Here is a 16,699-nt window from a genome sequence, read left to right as displayed (position 1 = left end):
CGCTCCTGTTTCTTAACATAAATGTAAGAAGCATAACTAACAAAAGACAAGACCTTCATGCCCTAATAGAACTATATCAATCTGATGTAGCAGTATTAACTGAAACTTGGCTCAAACTACAACAGCATAATAATGAAATTGCACCTCCAGGCTATAGTATTATATGGAAAGATAGGTTAGAAAAGAAAGGAGGGGCCACTGCAATAGTATTTCAAAGTCACCTCACCCTAGAACAAATAGACTACAACACCCAAGATAGAACTAACCATTGCTAAACTAAAGCTTAACAACAAAAATATAATTATTGCAGGGGGCTACATCCCACCAGGTGATAACATCCCTATCATGGAGAGCATGCTTAGCTGGATCTCTACCTCCTTACCACAGGAAAAGTACAGTTTTGTACCTACCATAAATGTAGATGTTCGAGGATTCCATTGCTGCAGTCCTTACTATTGGGTATAGTCCGCATCCAGTCGGCCCGAATACCAGAGTATAAGGCTGGCGTCGGTCAGGCGTCAGGGTACTAATGCGCATGACCGGCGTCATATCCTCAGTCTTTTCTTGCCCCAGATGTCAGAAGACCCTAAAAAGACAAGGCCCAAAATACCTGCACCAAAACATGAACAATATATACAAAAATATAAGCAGGTAAATCACCTACACAACCACCCCTAAACACAGAGGGGAAGGAGGGAGGGTAAATTGGACTGCAGCAATGGAATCCTCGAACATCTACATTTATGGTAGGTACAAAACTGTACTATGTTCTTCGTCTTCCATTGCTGCAGTCCTTACTATTGGGTAGAATCCCAAAGCAGAGGTAAGGGAGGCTGGCAAATCATAAAGAAGCAGGAGCTGACAACATGCCTTGCAAAACAGCTGTGGCAAAACCAGCCCTAGACTTAGAGTAGATAGGAAGGTGATAATGCTTAGAGAAAGTATGCACTGAACTCCAAGTAGCTGCTTCCAAAATATCCTTAGTCGCCACCCCCCGTAGAAATGCTGTTGAAGTGGCAGTAGCCCTAGTGGAATGAGGCCGAATCCCAGCTGGAACCTCCTTGCCATGATGGGAATAACAAAATGCAATGCAAAAGCCAATCCACCTAGAAATAGTTTGTTTTGACACAGGCTTGCCCTGAACTCAAAGCAAAAGAAACAAACAACTGCTGAGACTGCCTAAAATCCTTAGTCCTGCTTAAGTAATAATTGCCTGTGTACATCTAAAGTATGCAAAATCTTTTCCCCTTTATTTTGGGGTCTGCATAAAAGGTAGGCAAATGAATAGTTTGGTTTAAAGCCACACTAGAAACCACCTTAGGCATAAAGGAAGGATTAGTGCGTAATGATACCCTATCCTTATGGAAAATCAAAAGGGCTCGACTGCCATAAGGGCCTGCAACTCAGACACCCTTCTTGCAGAAGTAATAGCCAACAAAAAGCAGTCTTCCATGACAAATATTTCAATTCAGCAGTAGCCGCAGGCTCAAAAGGTTGTAGAGTAAGTTTTCCAACACAAAATTGAGATCCCAAGCAGGAGTAGGAGCTCGGGGTCTTATATTCTTAGCCCCTCTAAGAAACTGCTTGAACAAAGGATGTGAAAACAATGGTGGGTCACAGTCATAGTGAGCTGAGATTGCTGCAGCATGAATCTTGATGGAAGAGAAGGACAGACCCTTGTCCAGTAACTCAGTAAGATATTGAAGAGCCATACTCAAATTAGGCTCAGAAATCTCCAAATTCTTTGCTTTACTCCAAAATAAAAATCTCTTCCATTTTGCTGCGTACACTTTCCTTGTACTAGGTCTTCTAGCTTCCATAATCACATTTAAAACTTGTTGAGGAAGTTGAGACCTGCTGTGTTTCAACACAGAATATGCCAGGCTGTCAGAGGAAGTTTGACATTGAGCAGAAGACCGTCCTGCTGGGATAACAGATGTGGAATCAAAGGTTAAGGCCATGGAGGCGTCTTTACCAGACTCCGTAGTAGAGGGTACCAGTGTTGCCGAGGCCAATCTGGAGCTATCAAAATCACCCTTGGCCTGTCCTGTCTGACCTTTAACAGTACCTTTGGAAGAAGAGGCAGAGGTGGAAAGGCATACAGATGAAGGTTTGTCCAACTGAAAGACAGAGCATCCACTTTCCAAGCTGTGTGATGAAACCCCTTTGTGCAAAACTGTGGCAGCTGGTGGTTTAGTGGAGAAGCGAACAGATCTATGTCTGGAGTTCCCCATGACACTGTCAATTTCTGAAATACATGAAGATCCAGTTTCCACTTGTGGGGATCCATGATTTGTCTGCTTAACACATCTGCTAAGGAGTTCTGTGCTCCTGGCAGAAACCTTGCCTGAAGAGTTAGGTGCAAGCGTGCAGTCTCCAATAAAAACATTGCATGCCAGCATAGAGGATAAGAATGTGTTCCACCTTGTTTGTTGAAGTACCACATGACAGTTGTGTTGTCTGTTAGAATCAACACCTGCCCTGGAAGAAGTAACTCCTTGAAAGCCAGCAATGCGAACTGGACTGCTAACATCTCCTTTATGTTGATATGTAGATGCTGTAGTCTGGCAGGCCACTTGTCTTGTATCCACTTTACATTTAGATGAGCTCCCCAAGCAATGTCTGAGGCATCTGTCGGTAAAATCTGACTCGCCTCTGGCGGGTCACAGAGAGTCCCTTGTTTAGGTGACATTCCTGAGCCCACCACAAAAAGACTCTTTGAAGGCAAGGTATTATTTGAATGACAGTGTCTAAATCCTGGCAGTGCTGTGTCCATACATTTTTGAGATACCATTGTAACTTCCTCATATGCAGTTTGGCATTGGGAAGCACCAGAATACAAGATGCCATGAACCCTAATGCTTGAAGGACTGTCTCTGCAGTCAGCACGGACTGATGAGATAGTTGATGGAAGTAAAGTGACAGACTCTTTTGTTTGTCCGGGGTTAAAAAGGCCATCTGGGCTGCTGTATTCAGTCTCACACCCAGAAAGCACATGTCTTGAGAGGGTACTAGACTGGACTTTATTTCGTTCACAGAATACCCTAGGCATCTTAGCACTGCTGTAAGATATTCCAGATGCTGTAGAAGGTCTTCCTTTTCTTGAGCCAGAATCAGGCAGTCGTCTAAATAAGGATAGATTTGAAGTCCTTGTAGCCTGAAGTAAGCTATCACTGGAGCCAGAACCTTTGTGAATACTCTGGCAGTAGATAAGCCAAAGGGCAATGCAGAGAACTGATAATGAGAATCTCCAGCTTGAAACCGCAGATACTTCCTGTAACTTAGCCTGATATGCACATGAAGGTAAGCTTCCTTGAGATCTAAAGTTACCATCCAGTGATCTTTGCCCAGGGTAAAAGCTGTTGTAGCGTCAACATCTTGAACTTGGGAATGTCCAGATAAGTGTTGAGGAGAGATAAATCCAAAAGCAGTCTCCACGTGTTCCCCTTCTCTGGTACTAGGAACATGCGAGAATAAAATCCTAGGCCCCTTTTGACACAGGGACTGGTAGAATGATGTCCAACACCCATCTGTCTTGAGTAATTAAATCCCAATTTCCTTTGAAAAGAGACAGTTGTCCTTCCAAAGGAGCTGCCAGACGAGAATCTACTGGCAGCTGAAAAGGCAGGTCATTGGGTCTGTTGAAAGGACTGACCCTGCCCTCACCAGAAGTCTGAGCAGGTGAACTCCCTGTTCTAGGCCTAAAAGAACCTTGAGCCCTGCCCCTACCACGTCTAGACCTACCCCTAGACTGGGAATCATAAGCAGGATATGTCCACCCCTTAGCAGGCCAATTTCTACTAAACTTGGTGGCTGTACCTGCAAAAATCTTTAACAGTTTGCATAGACTTAGCTTTGTCCTCCATTTTCTTTAAAACTGCTTCCACAGGTGAACCAAACAACACATCAGACTGTAAAGGAGCATCCAAAATCCTTGTCTTAACATGCTCAGCCAAATTTTGATCCCTCAACCAGGCATGCCTGCGAAGAACAGAACTAGTGGCAGCCACCCTCGAGGAGGCCTGCACAGCATCAAAACCACATTGCAAAGAATGCTTGCCCACTTGTTCAGACACATAAACTAAATCCAGCAAGTCTTTACAATCAATACCTTCCGCCAAAGCATCCACCTTAGATTTCAATTGTGAAAGGAGATAATTTTGATATTTCAGCATGTGAAACTGACAATTCAACGCTCTCATGGCTAGAGTGGAAGTATACACTTTCTTACCCCACCTATCTAACGCCCTTGCCTCTTTGTCAGTGGGAACAGGATTTTTAACCACAGAGGCCTTAACACCTTTAGGCCCCTGAGAAACAGTTTCTGGGTCCGCCCTAGGACTCTTAAACAAATACTTATGAGCTGGCACCCTATAGTACCTATCAGGTTTAACAGGAGCAGGAGGCAAAGAATCAGGGTTCAGGAAGCCTCTGCAAAACATCTTCCACCACATTCAACACAGGAGGTATAGCTAAGGGCCTATGCTGGGGTAAAACAAGAATTCCTAAGCCTCTTCCTGGAATCAGAGTAATCCTGGCCTTCCCATTTAAAGTGCTCCCTCATGGAATGCAGAGTCTCTGAAAATGAAAAATCCTCAGGAGGAGAAGCCAAGGAGTGGCATCATCCACATCAGAATCAGAATAATGAGGATACTCCTGCAAATCTTCCAGAAGATTCAGAAGCCCTGAACCCTGTTCAAAACTGTCAAACTCTGGTTCCACTCTAGGCCTCTTATCAGGAGGGCCCATGGAACCTCTAATCATAGTAATCAAATCTTCTGCCATTTTAAGCATATGTTTCTTAGGTACAGAACCCGAAAGGCTAGGAGAAGCCCTACTGAAGCTGAAGTTGGCCTACCTCTAAAAGAAGTTTTGGCAACAGAAGGAGAGGCTCTAACTACTTTGGGAAGAGAGGGAAGAATAGTTACCTGAGAAGCCCCCTCAGCCTGGCCTGCCTCCTGAGAGGGTACATCCTGTAACAGTAAAGTTTCTGCCTGAGACTCTATAGAAACTCCTGGCAAAACCTCTGGCTCCACTGAGCCATCTAAAGAACCGTCGTCTGGGACTGCCGGTTCATCAACCCTAGGCTTCGCTGTTTTGTCCTTGCGCTTCTTGGCTGAAGCGCCGGAGCATCCGGCGGCATTTCGCTTCCCAAACACTAATCTGGCACAGTCTAACCTCCTCTTAATAGTGCGTTTGTTAAACTTAGCACAAGAGCGGCAACCAACAACGTCGTGCTCAGGCCCTAAACAAGGTATACATAATGTATGGTAATCCCTATGAGGTATTTGTTTCCCACAAGAAATACAGTTATTCACTTTTTCTGACATCCGGTTAAATACTGAGGCAAGAAAAAACCAAAATGTTCCCAACGGGTACTTAGCCAACTCTGATTCGGTCTGAAACTCCGGTTCGGGAAATATTCCAGAACGCCAACCTGCACTCGCAAAACTGCTTCTGCACCGGATCACGCGGCAAAAGACTGAGGATATGGCGCGGTCATGCGCGTAGTACCCTGGCGTACTGGCGTCAGTCTAATGCGCCCTGACCGTATACTCTGGTATTCGGGCCGACTGGATGCGGACTATACCCAATAGTAAGGACTGCAGCAATGGAAGACGAAGAACATCCATACTACTAGGAGACTTTAACATTGACTGGACAACCTGCTCCAGCCAAAACCCAACTGCCCACATCAACCTACATGGATTCACCCAAGTAATATCCACCCCAGCCAGAACCGACAAAGCTTCCAAACGTGAATTCATCTTCAATTGGATTCTGCTATCCAACCCACCCCTAGCACAACAATCTGGATGTCTACCCAATAGTATAAGTGACCATCTACCAACCTACTTAATTAGGTCTAGACCACATAGCATCAGCCAACCTATCCTTAGAGTCATCTGCAGTAAAAAGAACTTTGTACCCACCAACTTCATTAATGCACTAAAATGTACCAGTTGGAACCCCCTAAAACTACTACCTCTAGACAAAGCCATACAGTACTTCAACTCCACATTCTTAGATATCCTAAACCTTCATGCTCCCACCCGTACCATAAGACTAAAAATAAACTATGCCATATGGCTAACCAAAGATACTAAAACTACCATGAAAGAAAGGGACAAAGCCTGGATCCATCTTCAAAAAAACAAAATGGCTAATACAAAGCAAATTTACCTTGAACTCCACAACAAAGCAACGAGGCAGGTTAGACAGGATAAAATTAACTATTATAAAACCATGCAAGAAAAACATGCCCATAACCCAAAAAACTTCTGGGCCACTTTAAACAGTATAATGCACCCAGGAAAGCCCCCACCTCAACCCCAGTACTACCAAATGACCACAGCAACATTCCCACTCAGTTCAACAAATTCTTTACAGAAACAGTTCAAACCCTTGCTAAGGCTCAAAATAGCACTGATAGCCCCACAACAGTAATCCCCCTCCACCCCCAAATACAAGACTAAATAACACCTCTAACTTTTCCCTGCAATCACTACCCACCAAAGTAATTTCTCGACTTCCAAACAAACTTAAACCCACCACACTAGCAGCTGATAAACTGTCAGCAGATTTCCTACAAATAGCAGCCCAGGCAATAGCTTACCCAGTGTCCATACTCATAAATAGATCAGTTGCAGAAAGTAAGGTTCCCACACTGTGGAAAACACCTCACATTATTCCTCTACACAAAGGAGGTAACTCTTTAGAACTCACCAACTATCGACCTATAGCAATCCTATCACCTCTATCCAAAATATTAGAAAGAGTTGTGCACTCCCAAATACTCTAGTATCTCCTTCAAAATAATTTACTTTCCAGAACTCAGCACTGCTTTGGACACCCCCCCCCATAGCACCACTACAGCACTATTATCTTTCTCCAATACAGTCAACAACGATAGAAATAAGGGACTATTAGTATCTTCCATATTCTTAGACCTGTCAAAAGCATTTGACTGGTTAACCACAGCCTTCATCTCAAAACTCATACCTAAACATATGCACCTCCTCCATAGATTGGTTCACAAGCTACTTATCAGAATGGCAACAAGCTGTCCTCTGGCAAGGCCAATTGTCCCCCCTACTCCCAGTATGCATAGGAGTGCCACAAGGGTCTATCCTAGACCCAGTGCTCTTTTCACTATTTACCAATCACATCTCCTCTTCCTCAGTCAGTGCCACTGTTGTACAATATGCAGACAACACAACCCTTGATGTTCTTCATGTTTCACTGTTGCAGTCATTACATTTGGGTAATCTGCTGGCAGGTTGCCCTCAGTTGGCCTGAATTCCAAAGTCTTGGATCCTGCATCGGTTGCTGTTTTCTCTTCCATGACGTCAGGTCGTCAGGGGTATAAAACATGCAGCCAACGCCATTTTCTTCAGTCTTTCTTGCCGCGTGGTGCCCGAAGCAGAAGTATTTCGCAAGTGCCGGTCGGCCGACTACTGAAATATTCGAGTTTCAGTTTCAGAACCAAAGTCTTCACTAAAGCTAAGTACCCCATTGGGGAAACTTTTTTCTCGCTTTTTACCGATGTCAGAAAAAGTTAATAATTGTATTACTTGTAGGAAGCATATGCCTCATAACGATTTCCATTTATACTGTATTCCTTGCCTAGGCCCTGATCACAACGTGCCTGGCTGTCGGTTTTGTGCTAGATTTAACCAATGCATTATTAAGCGTCGGTATGTTTTTCCATCAAGTATTCTGGAAACAGATTTAACTATCCAGAAATGTTGTCGGATAGCAATCTGACTACCGGAGTACATAAAAAACGCAAAGAAAAGGACAGAGAAAGGCAATCGAGATCCAAAACAGATGAAGCTTCTCCTAAGCCAGTCGCCGGTACTCAGTGAGGCACTTTCGCAGCCCCTGATGCCCGCTACCTTCGAGTCGCAGGCCTCTACAGACACCCATGTGGAGTCCGGCATGCCACAAGATACTCAAGGTATTGGACCGACGGATGTATCTCCCTCGGATGGGTCAGGGGCCACTGAGCTGGCACCGGCTTCTGAGGGTGGTGTATTCATACCTCAACATTTTTATATCAAACCGACAGCTGTAAAAAAAAAAAGCAACTTCTAAAACTAAAAAAACGGATGCATGAGCCAAGTGCACAGGCCTGTATGCCTAAAAAAACAGATGATCAAAATGGCTGAAGACCTTATTACCTTGATCAGGGGCACCCATCCTCCTCCAGATAAGAGGCCTAGGCAAGCCACTGATTATGAATCTTCTGATCAGGTTTTTATTTCTTCTGATTCCTCTTCTGATCAGGAATTATCTATACCTCCCTATGAGGACTCTGATGCTGAGGAGGCTATTCCATCTGCATCTCCTCCTGAGGATTATTCATTTGGAGAAACCTTGCATACTTTGAGGGAGCATTTTCACTGGGAGAGTCAAGACTTCTCAGAATCAAAAAAGAGGCTCAGGGATTTTCTTCTTCTCACTCAGCACAAGCCTTTAGCCATTCCCCCTGTTTTAGACATTGTGGATGATGTGTTTTTGGAGTCAAGCTTGACCCCTGACTCCTTACCTCCAGCTCCCAGAAAGCCTGACAGATATTACAGGGTCCCTGACTCACATAAATTTTTATTTAGAAACCCTGCTGCTGATCCTGAAACTATTTTGCAGGGTCCAAAGGGAGTTAAGGCCTCAACAACAAAAAATCCTACCCCCTCTGACAGAGATTCAAGGGCACTGGACAGATGGGGTAAAAAGGTTTATACATCTGCAACCTTGGCAATCAGGGCCTTAAACTGTCAATTTCATATGCTTAAGTACCAACAACATGTTATGGGAGTGCTGAAACAGAAAATGATGATTTCAGAATGTGCAGAAAATAAAGAATTGCAGGAATTATTGCATGCAGCTGAACAAGTGGGAAAGCGTACTTTGCAATGTGGTTTTGATTCTTTAGAGGCCTCCTGCAGGGCCGCAGTTACTGGATCTGTGATTAGGAGGCATGCTTGGTTAAAGGAACAAAATTTGCCTGATCATGTTAAAGCTAAATTGCTAGATGCACCTTTACAGCATGATTCCCTGTTTGGTGTTAAGGCAAAAGAGGCTTTAAAGAAAATGGAAGACAATGCTAAGTCTATGCAAACTGTTAAGGACTTCTTACAAGTGCAGCCACCAAGATTCAGTAGACACTGGCCTACAAAAAATTGGTCCTTTCCTGTGTCAGAGCTCAAAGGGGCAAATCCAGATGCCCTAAGGGTTCCAGATACCAGGCGCAAGACTCGTACAGGTCAAAGCAATGGGGCGCATCCACCTCCAAATCTGGAGGAGGTAAAGCGCAAACATACAGAAAGCAATCGCAATGACTTCCCTCTGCCTACACCAAGCATTTATCTTTTGGCAGCACCCATAGGGGGAAAATTATCACTTTTTGCTCAAAATTGGCAATTAATTACCCAGGACAAGTGGGTATTAAACATCATATCACAGGGATACAGATTCCATTTCCACACTCTGCCAATGGGAAGTGGTTGGCCAGATTTGCCAAAAAAAATCAATGGGCAGAGGCACAGTAACCGGTTGCATCCCTCATGGATATGGGGGCCATTCAGACAGTACCAGAACAGGAAAAAGGACAAGGTTTTTACTCAAGACTGTTCTTGGTACTCAGGACAAGGCCTGGCGGCCAATACTGGATTTATCGATTTTGAACACATACCTGGACATTCCATAATTCAAAATTTTGACTTTGCAGCAGCTTCTGCCCATGCTGGGTAAGAATGCTTGGCTGGTGACTTTAGACCTAATAGAGGCATAGCTGCATGTCCCAATAAGACAGTCGTGCAGAAGATACCTCAGATTCAAGGCTGGCTTAATGCATTACCAATTCTCTGCACTGCCCTTTGGCTTATCTACTGCGCTCAGGGTCTTTACAAAGTGCCTGGCACCAGTAATTGCATTTTGCAGACAAAGAAGTATATAAATATATCCTTACTTGGACTACTGTCGCATTCAAGCAGAGAACAAGGACACTCTTCTTCGACACCTGGCGTTTGCGAAAAAGCTTCTAACATACCTAGGGTACACAATAAATGAAAAGAAATCACAACTGGTACCCTCTCAAAAGCTAACATTCCTGAGTGCAAGCTTGAATACAACTGCCCAGATGGCTTACCTCATGCCAGACAAACAAAGGCAACTGACTACTTACTTCAAACTGATGGCAACAAAAATCCAGTCTTCTGCAAGACAAATTCTGCAGGCTCTGGGCTTCATGGCTTCCTGCATCCTACTAATTCCATATGCAAGACTGCATATGATGAAACGTCAATGGTATCTAAAAAGTTTATGGAGTCAACATTCACACAGTCTGGAAACAATGATTCCTCTCATTCCCTGCCTGCAACAGGAGTTTCTATGGTGGGCAAAGGCCTGTCACCAAAACATGGGACGGCCCTTCACTCTACCCCCTGCCAGCCAAACCTTAACAACAGACACATCAGATTATGCCTGGGGGGCCCACATGGTAGGAAGATGCATTCAGGGCATATGGGCACCAAAACAAATGCATCTAAATATCAACCAGAAAGAGATGCTAGCTGTTGAAAATGCCCTAACAGCCTTCAAGGACTTACTTCATCCAGGACAACTACTGATAAAGACAGACAACACCACAGTCATGTGGTATATAAACAAGCAAGGGGCACACACTCATACCCCCTTTGCAGATTAGCCATGGCACTGTGAGACACAGCTTTGACCTACCAAATGCATCTTCAAGCTCAATTCCTGCCAGGAAAACAAAACACTCTGGCAGACGATTTAAGCAGAAACCTTATGGATCCTCACGAGCGGAAACTAAATAAACAAGTGTTCAGCATGATAACAGAGAAATGGGGGAGCCCAGACATAGATCTATTTGCCTCTCCTCAAAATTATCAACTGAAAAGATATTCTGCACAAGGACTTACCACAGACAAGCATGGAAAGTGGACGCACTATCCTTCAGTTGGAAAAATCTATCAGTTTATGCCTTTCCTCCTCTGCCTCTTCTACCCAAGGTACTTCTTGTGTTGGTGGATTTAAAATAAACTTAAAAGAGGTTTATCCTACTTGCAGTCTGGAATCGCTTTTTACTTTATTCAGTTGTTTGTGATTACTTTTGATTGATTTTACTTCTAAAAGTCAGACAAGAGAAGCCAAAGATGATATTAATTGCCCAGGACTGGCCCCGCCAATACTGGTACCCAATCCTAAGGAACTTGTCTCAATACCCAGCTTGGACCTTGCCTCAAAGACCACAACTACTGTCCCAGCAAAACAATCAGATCCTGCACAATCAACTACAGACTCTGAACCTGGCAGCATGGCTAATTATTTAATCATACAAACGACACCTCTCAGTAAAGCTGTGATGGATGTCATTTTGGAAGCCAGAAGGCCTAGTACTAGAAAATCTTACGCTGAGAAATGGAAGAGATTCTGTGCTTGGAATCAAGCACAAGGAACTGATATAGCAGAACCACATATTCCTCAGATATTATAATACTTAACTGAGATGCTTAACATAGGCCTATCTTTCTCATCAATCAAAATCCATGCCTCTGCCATTTCGGCTCATTACAAAACAGAGCCACCAATCTTTTCTCATCCTTTACTAAAGCAGTATCATAGAGAAGCCAAAAATTTAAGGCCGCCTAGATCATCACCATTACCTGCATGGGACCTTAATTATGTGTTGGAAAAGCTCACCCTGCCTCCATTTGAACCAGCTGCTACTGCTGATATAAAGTTCTTATCATGGAAGACAGCTCTGCTACTAGCAATTACTTCAGCAAGAAGAGTTTCAGAGCTGCAAGCCCTCATGGCTGTAGAGCCTTTTATCATATTTTACCCAGACAGGGTGTCTCTGAGGACAAATCCTACTTTTATGCCTAAGGTGGTTTCCAGTGTGGCTGTTAACCAAACAATTCATCTGCCTACCTTTTATCCAAATCCGCAGTGCAAAAGGGAGAGAATTCTGCATTCCTTGGACGTACACAGACAGCTAAGATTCTACTTGAGCAGGACTAAAGCTCTAAGAAATACTGAGCAATTACTAGTGTCATATGCTGCGGGATCAGAAGGAAAGGCTATTTCAAAGCAGATAAGCCATTGCATCCGTTTCTGCTACTTACACCATGGTAAACCTGTGCCCAAGGGCATTAGGTCTCATTCCACCAGAGCTGCAGCTACTTCAGCAGCCTTTCTCAGAGGAGTACCAACCAAAGACATTCTAGAGGCTGCTACTTGGAGTTCTGTTCACACCTTTACAAAGCATTACCATTTGCCTCTCTACTCTAAGTCCAGGGCAGGCTTTGCCGCTGCAGGGCCTTATAGCCGCACCTAATGCTGTTTAGCGCCAGCCTCCCAACCATAGCTCTGGGATTCTACCCAAATGTAATGACTGCAACAGTGAAACACGAAGAACATAGTACAGTTGTGTACACTTACCATAAATGTAGATGTTTGAGTGTATTCACTGTTGCAGTCCAGGTTACCCTCCCGCCATCCTGCTGTCATTCTACAGTTTATCTTTCTCTCTCTATCTTCTACAACCTATGTGGTGTATTTGCTTGTAGATGAAGGTAAAGTTTTAAAGTTTATACTGATGCATGTGTGTATATGTATATATATATATATATATATATATATATATATATATATATATATATATATATCTTGCTACCTTTTTGGGGGCACCTGACATCGGGGGCAAAAAAAACTAAAGAAAATGGTGTCGGCTGCATGTTTTATACCCCTGACGACCTGACGTCATGGAAGAGAAGACAGCAACCGATGCAGGACCCAAGACTTTGGAATTCAGGCCGACTGAGGGCAACCTGCCAGCAGATTACCCAAATGTAATGACTGCAACAGTGAATACACTCGAACATCTACATTTATGGTAAGTGTACACAACTGTACTTTTGTGCTGCCCCCAACCTAAAAGAGCTACAAACCTTGACCCAGAACAGTTTTACTCTAGCTGAAAACTGGCTCACTAACATTAAACTGATTCTTAATCCCAAAAAAAACAATCTATTGATTTTTAGTCCTGGTCGATCCTCTCCACTAAACAATGATTTCACCATCAAGTCAAAGGACAACATCCAAATCACCCCCACTTCTCACACAAAGCTATTAGGTGTCGAAATAGACAATAATCTAACATTTGATACCCACATAGCCCAAACTATCATAAAAGTAAATAAAAAACTAGGACTCCTCTATAGGAATAAGCAATATCTGACCAAACAAACCAAAGCAAACATAGCGAGGACTCATCTCCTGCCCATCCTTCTCTACGCCTCCCCTGTCCTAACTAACCTATGCCAAACAGACCTAAAGAAAATGGAATCTTGTTACAACAAGATTGATAAATTTGCAGCAGAAGCCTCATACAGATCCCACCATTGTCTTGCCGTGAAGCAACTCAAATGGCTCGAGCTCCCTCATCTACTGCTACTCAGCCAACTTTCAACAGCTCATAAACTCTGTTATATTCCTGTAATCACCCCTGCCCTCCAGGGGATACTTCAGGCCCACATTCCCACAAGACCTTTAAGATCCAGTAGCCAGAACCTCATAAAGGTCATCAAACATAACGACGACGACGGGAAATCTCTATTTGCCTACACCATTGCTAGAACTTGGAACTCACTACCAAGCCAGATAACCTCCACTGTATCTACCAGTCAATGTAAACATCTCCTGAAAACCCACTACATAGATAACAGGCTATGCCCATGCTTCTCCCCAGGATAGTTCCTGTTACCAACAAAGCACAATACTATACAGTAGGTTCCATAGCATACTCCTGCATAGTATTAATCTACATCCCAACAAAAATACACAATAGAATATAAATATCAGAAATAAAGCTGTCCATTCCATGCACAAATACAGTTATGTCATTCTTACTTAATAGCTACAACTCCTTATTTAACACAATACTACATAACTATGAGACGATTATAGGTGTTGCTCTTAATAAGTCTTGCTTGTAATTTGTTTGTATTTTTGGAACCTTTCTGTAAGTTTATGTATTGATTATAACCATTAACTTGAAATCCTTGCCCAAAATGTAAGGATTTTTGTTTGATTTGTTTGTTTGTTTTGCTTTGGAGCTTTTCTCTCCAGGCCTCCACTGAAAATGGATCTGTATCCAGTTGGACTCTCCCGGTCAACAAATGTAAAATAAAATAAATAAAAAATAAAATTTTTAGTGCCAATGAAAACAGGGGACTGGAGGCCAGTTCTGAATCTCAGCAATCTGAACAACTTTGTTCAGAAGACAAAGTTCCTGATGATCAAGGTTCATTTCATTCTTTTGTTTTTGGAAAAGGATGACTGGATGTGCTCAGTAGATCACCAGGATGCATACTATTATATAAAAATGAACAGATGATCCTGGAAATTCTTGTGCTTCCCTTTGGAATCCAGTCATTACCAGTTCAGAGAACTTCCCTTTGGTCTCACCACAGCCCGCAGGGTGTTCACCAAATGCATAGCAGTGGTAGCAGCTCACTTGAGACTGCACAGATTCCAGGTGCTTCCTTACTTAAATGACTAGCAGAAGAAGTAATCCACACTTGTGCACGGTTAGGCATAACCATAAATTTCAAAAAATCACATCTTCATCCAACTCAGAGTTCATAGGAGCACTACTCAACACAAGATCAACAGGTGTCTCCCTTCAGAGTTTGAACTTTAAGACTGCAGGTCAACAAGATACTCTGCAGTACCACAGTCCCAGCTCGCCTAATCGTGTAGGCACTAGGTTCAGTGGTGGAAGCAGTAACCCTTGTTCTGCCTGCAAAATTCCACATGAGGATTCTTCAGTGGATGCTGGCATCTCAGTGGTCGATATTTCAGTTACCCTTATCCGCTCGAATATGAATCACCAACTCGTGCAAGAAAGATTTGATGTGGTTCAACCAATCAGAAAAACTGCTACAAGGTTGTTTGTCCCTTCTCAACCCACGGCCACAGTGACAACGGATGCTTCCCAGCTTGGGGGGGGGGGGGCGGCATTACCTGGGAAAGACAGTCCAAGGCATGTGGTCCCCCAAAGAGGCACATTTGCATATAAACATTCTGGACTTGAAAGCAGTGCTTTTAGCATTGCAAGCCTTTCAGGATGCTCTCCTCCCATTTGGCACAACTGCAGTACAGACAGACAATATGGCAGTGGTTTTCTACATCAACAAACAAGGAGGAACCACATCATACCCCCTATGTGAAGAAGCACTAAGGGTGTGGCAATGGGCAATCTCTTCCTACCACTTTCTCTCAACAATGCACATTCCAGGAAAGTCCAGTGAGCTAGCAGATAAACTGAGCATTCTGTTACCTCAGGAATGGTCCTTCAACCAGAAAGTAATATAAATGATTCCAGGAAAGTCCAATGAGCTAGCAGATAAACTGAGCATTCTGTTACCTCAGGAATGGTCCTTCAACCAGAAAGTAATAGAAATGATTTTCCACATGTGGGGCCAGCCTTGCATCGCCCCTAAACAATAAGTGCAGCAGCTACTTTGCCCTAATTCCCCAATGGGAATGGGGGGGGGGTCACAGAGGGATGCTGTTCACAACATTTGCTCCCTGGGTTATCCCCTGATCCCTCTAATACCAAATTTCCTTCAGAGAGCTGCCAGGTTGAAGAGCAAGGTCATTCTCATTCCACCCTTTCGACCCTGACAGATTTGGTCCCCCTTCCTTTGGGCTCATTTGATCCATCAACCCTGGATTCTGGATCCAACTCCAGACCTGCTGTCTCACCCGACAGACATGACTCATCCAGACCATCCAAATCTCAAGCTGACTGCTTGGTTTCTCTATTTCCTGTAATAGCCAGACAGCATATGCTCTCTTTCCCTGTCCATCAGCTTCTATTATCTTCACGCAAACCATCTACAAGGAAAGTTTATGCTAGCAAATGGAAAACATTTGTACAATGGGCACTTCAAAATTATGTGAAACCCTTTTTCTGCTCCATTTCACACTGTTGTAGGTAGAATTCTTGTTGTTGCTTTTAAGTCAAGGGGCCAGTTCTTCCACAGTAAAGGTCAGATTAGCAGTGATTCCCATTTTCTATGTTGGTCTCAATGGCTCTTCCCCTGCTTCCCATAAACTTTGTAAGGCCTTTCTATGAGGAACACTTCAGTTGAGACCCCCCCTATTAAAGATCCTACTCCATCGTGGGACTTAACGTTAGTACTGCAAGCCTTGGTCCTTCCACCCTTCAAACCTGCACATACTTGCAATCTAAAATTTCTGTCTTGGAAGACTGTTTGTGGTGGCCAGTTTTAACCTCACACCTTGTAAGAGATGTAAAAGTAAAACAACAGTATTAGTGCAGTGACAAGTCTGTTACTAATAAGGGAAGACTAGCAAAACAAAAAAGTAACTGGAACCATGAGCAGGGATAAATAGTAGTTGATTCAAAAATTCAAAGTCCACAACTTACTTGAAGAGTTGCTTTTTTAAAAATAATAGTTGTTTATTCCAAGAGTTAGAGGTGCTTATTCCACAAGTTTAAAATCCACAACATACTTAAAAGGTTGCTGCTTATTCCACAAGTGTAAAATCCACATTGTACTTAAACAGTTGCAAGTGCAGAACCTTGTAAGAGATGTAAGCAGGTTGACCATCCACAGACTCAGCAGTTGCAGTCCCTCAT

General features: G+C 43.4%; 1 protein-coding gene across 3 annotated transcripts in view; it reads left to right on the top strand.

Moving 5' to 3' along the window:
- Nucleotides 1–16,699, top strand: part of ATP11B (ATPase phospholipid transporting 11B (putative)) — a 2,792,721-nt gene that overhangs the window by 1,173,920 nt on the left and 1,602,102 nt on the right. The window lies entirely within an intron of this gene.

Source organism: Protopterus annectens, chromosome 4.part1, assembly GCF_019279795.1.
Source record: "Protopterus annectens isolate FY-2018-M chromosome 4.part1, PAN1.0, whole genome shotgun sequence".
Lineage (NCBI taxonomy): Eukaryota > Metazoa > Chordata > Ceratodontiformes > Protopteridae > Protopterus > Protopterus annectens.
Note: the sequence above shows the minus strand (reverse complement) of the source record. Positions and strands in the feature narration are given on the sequence as shown.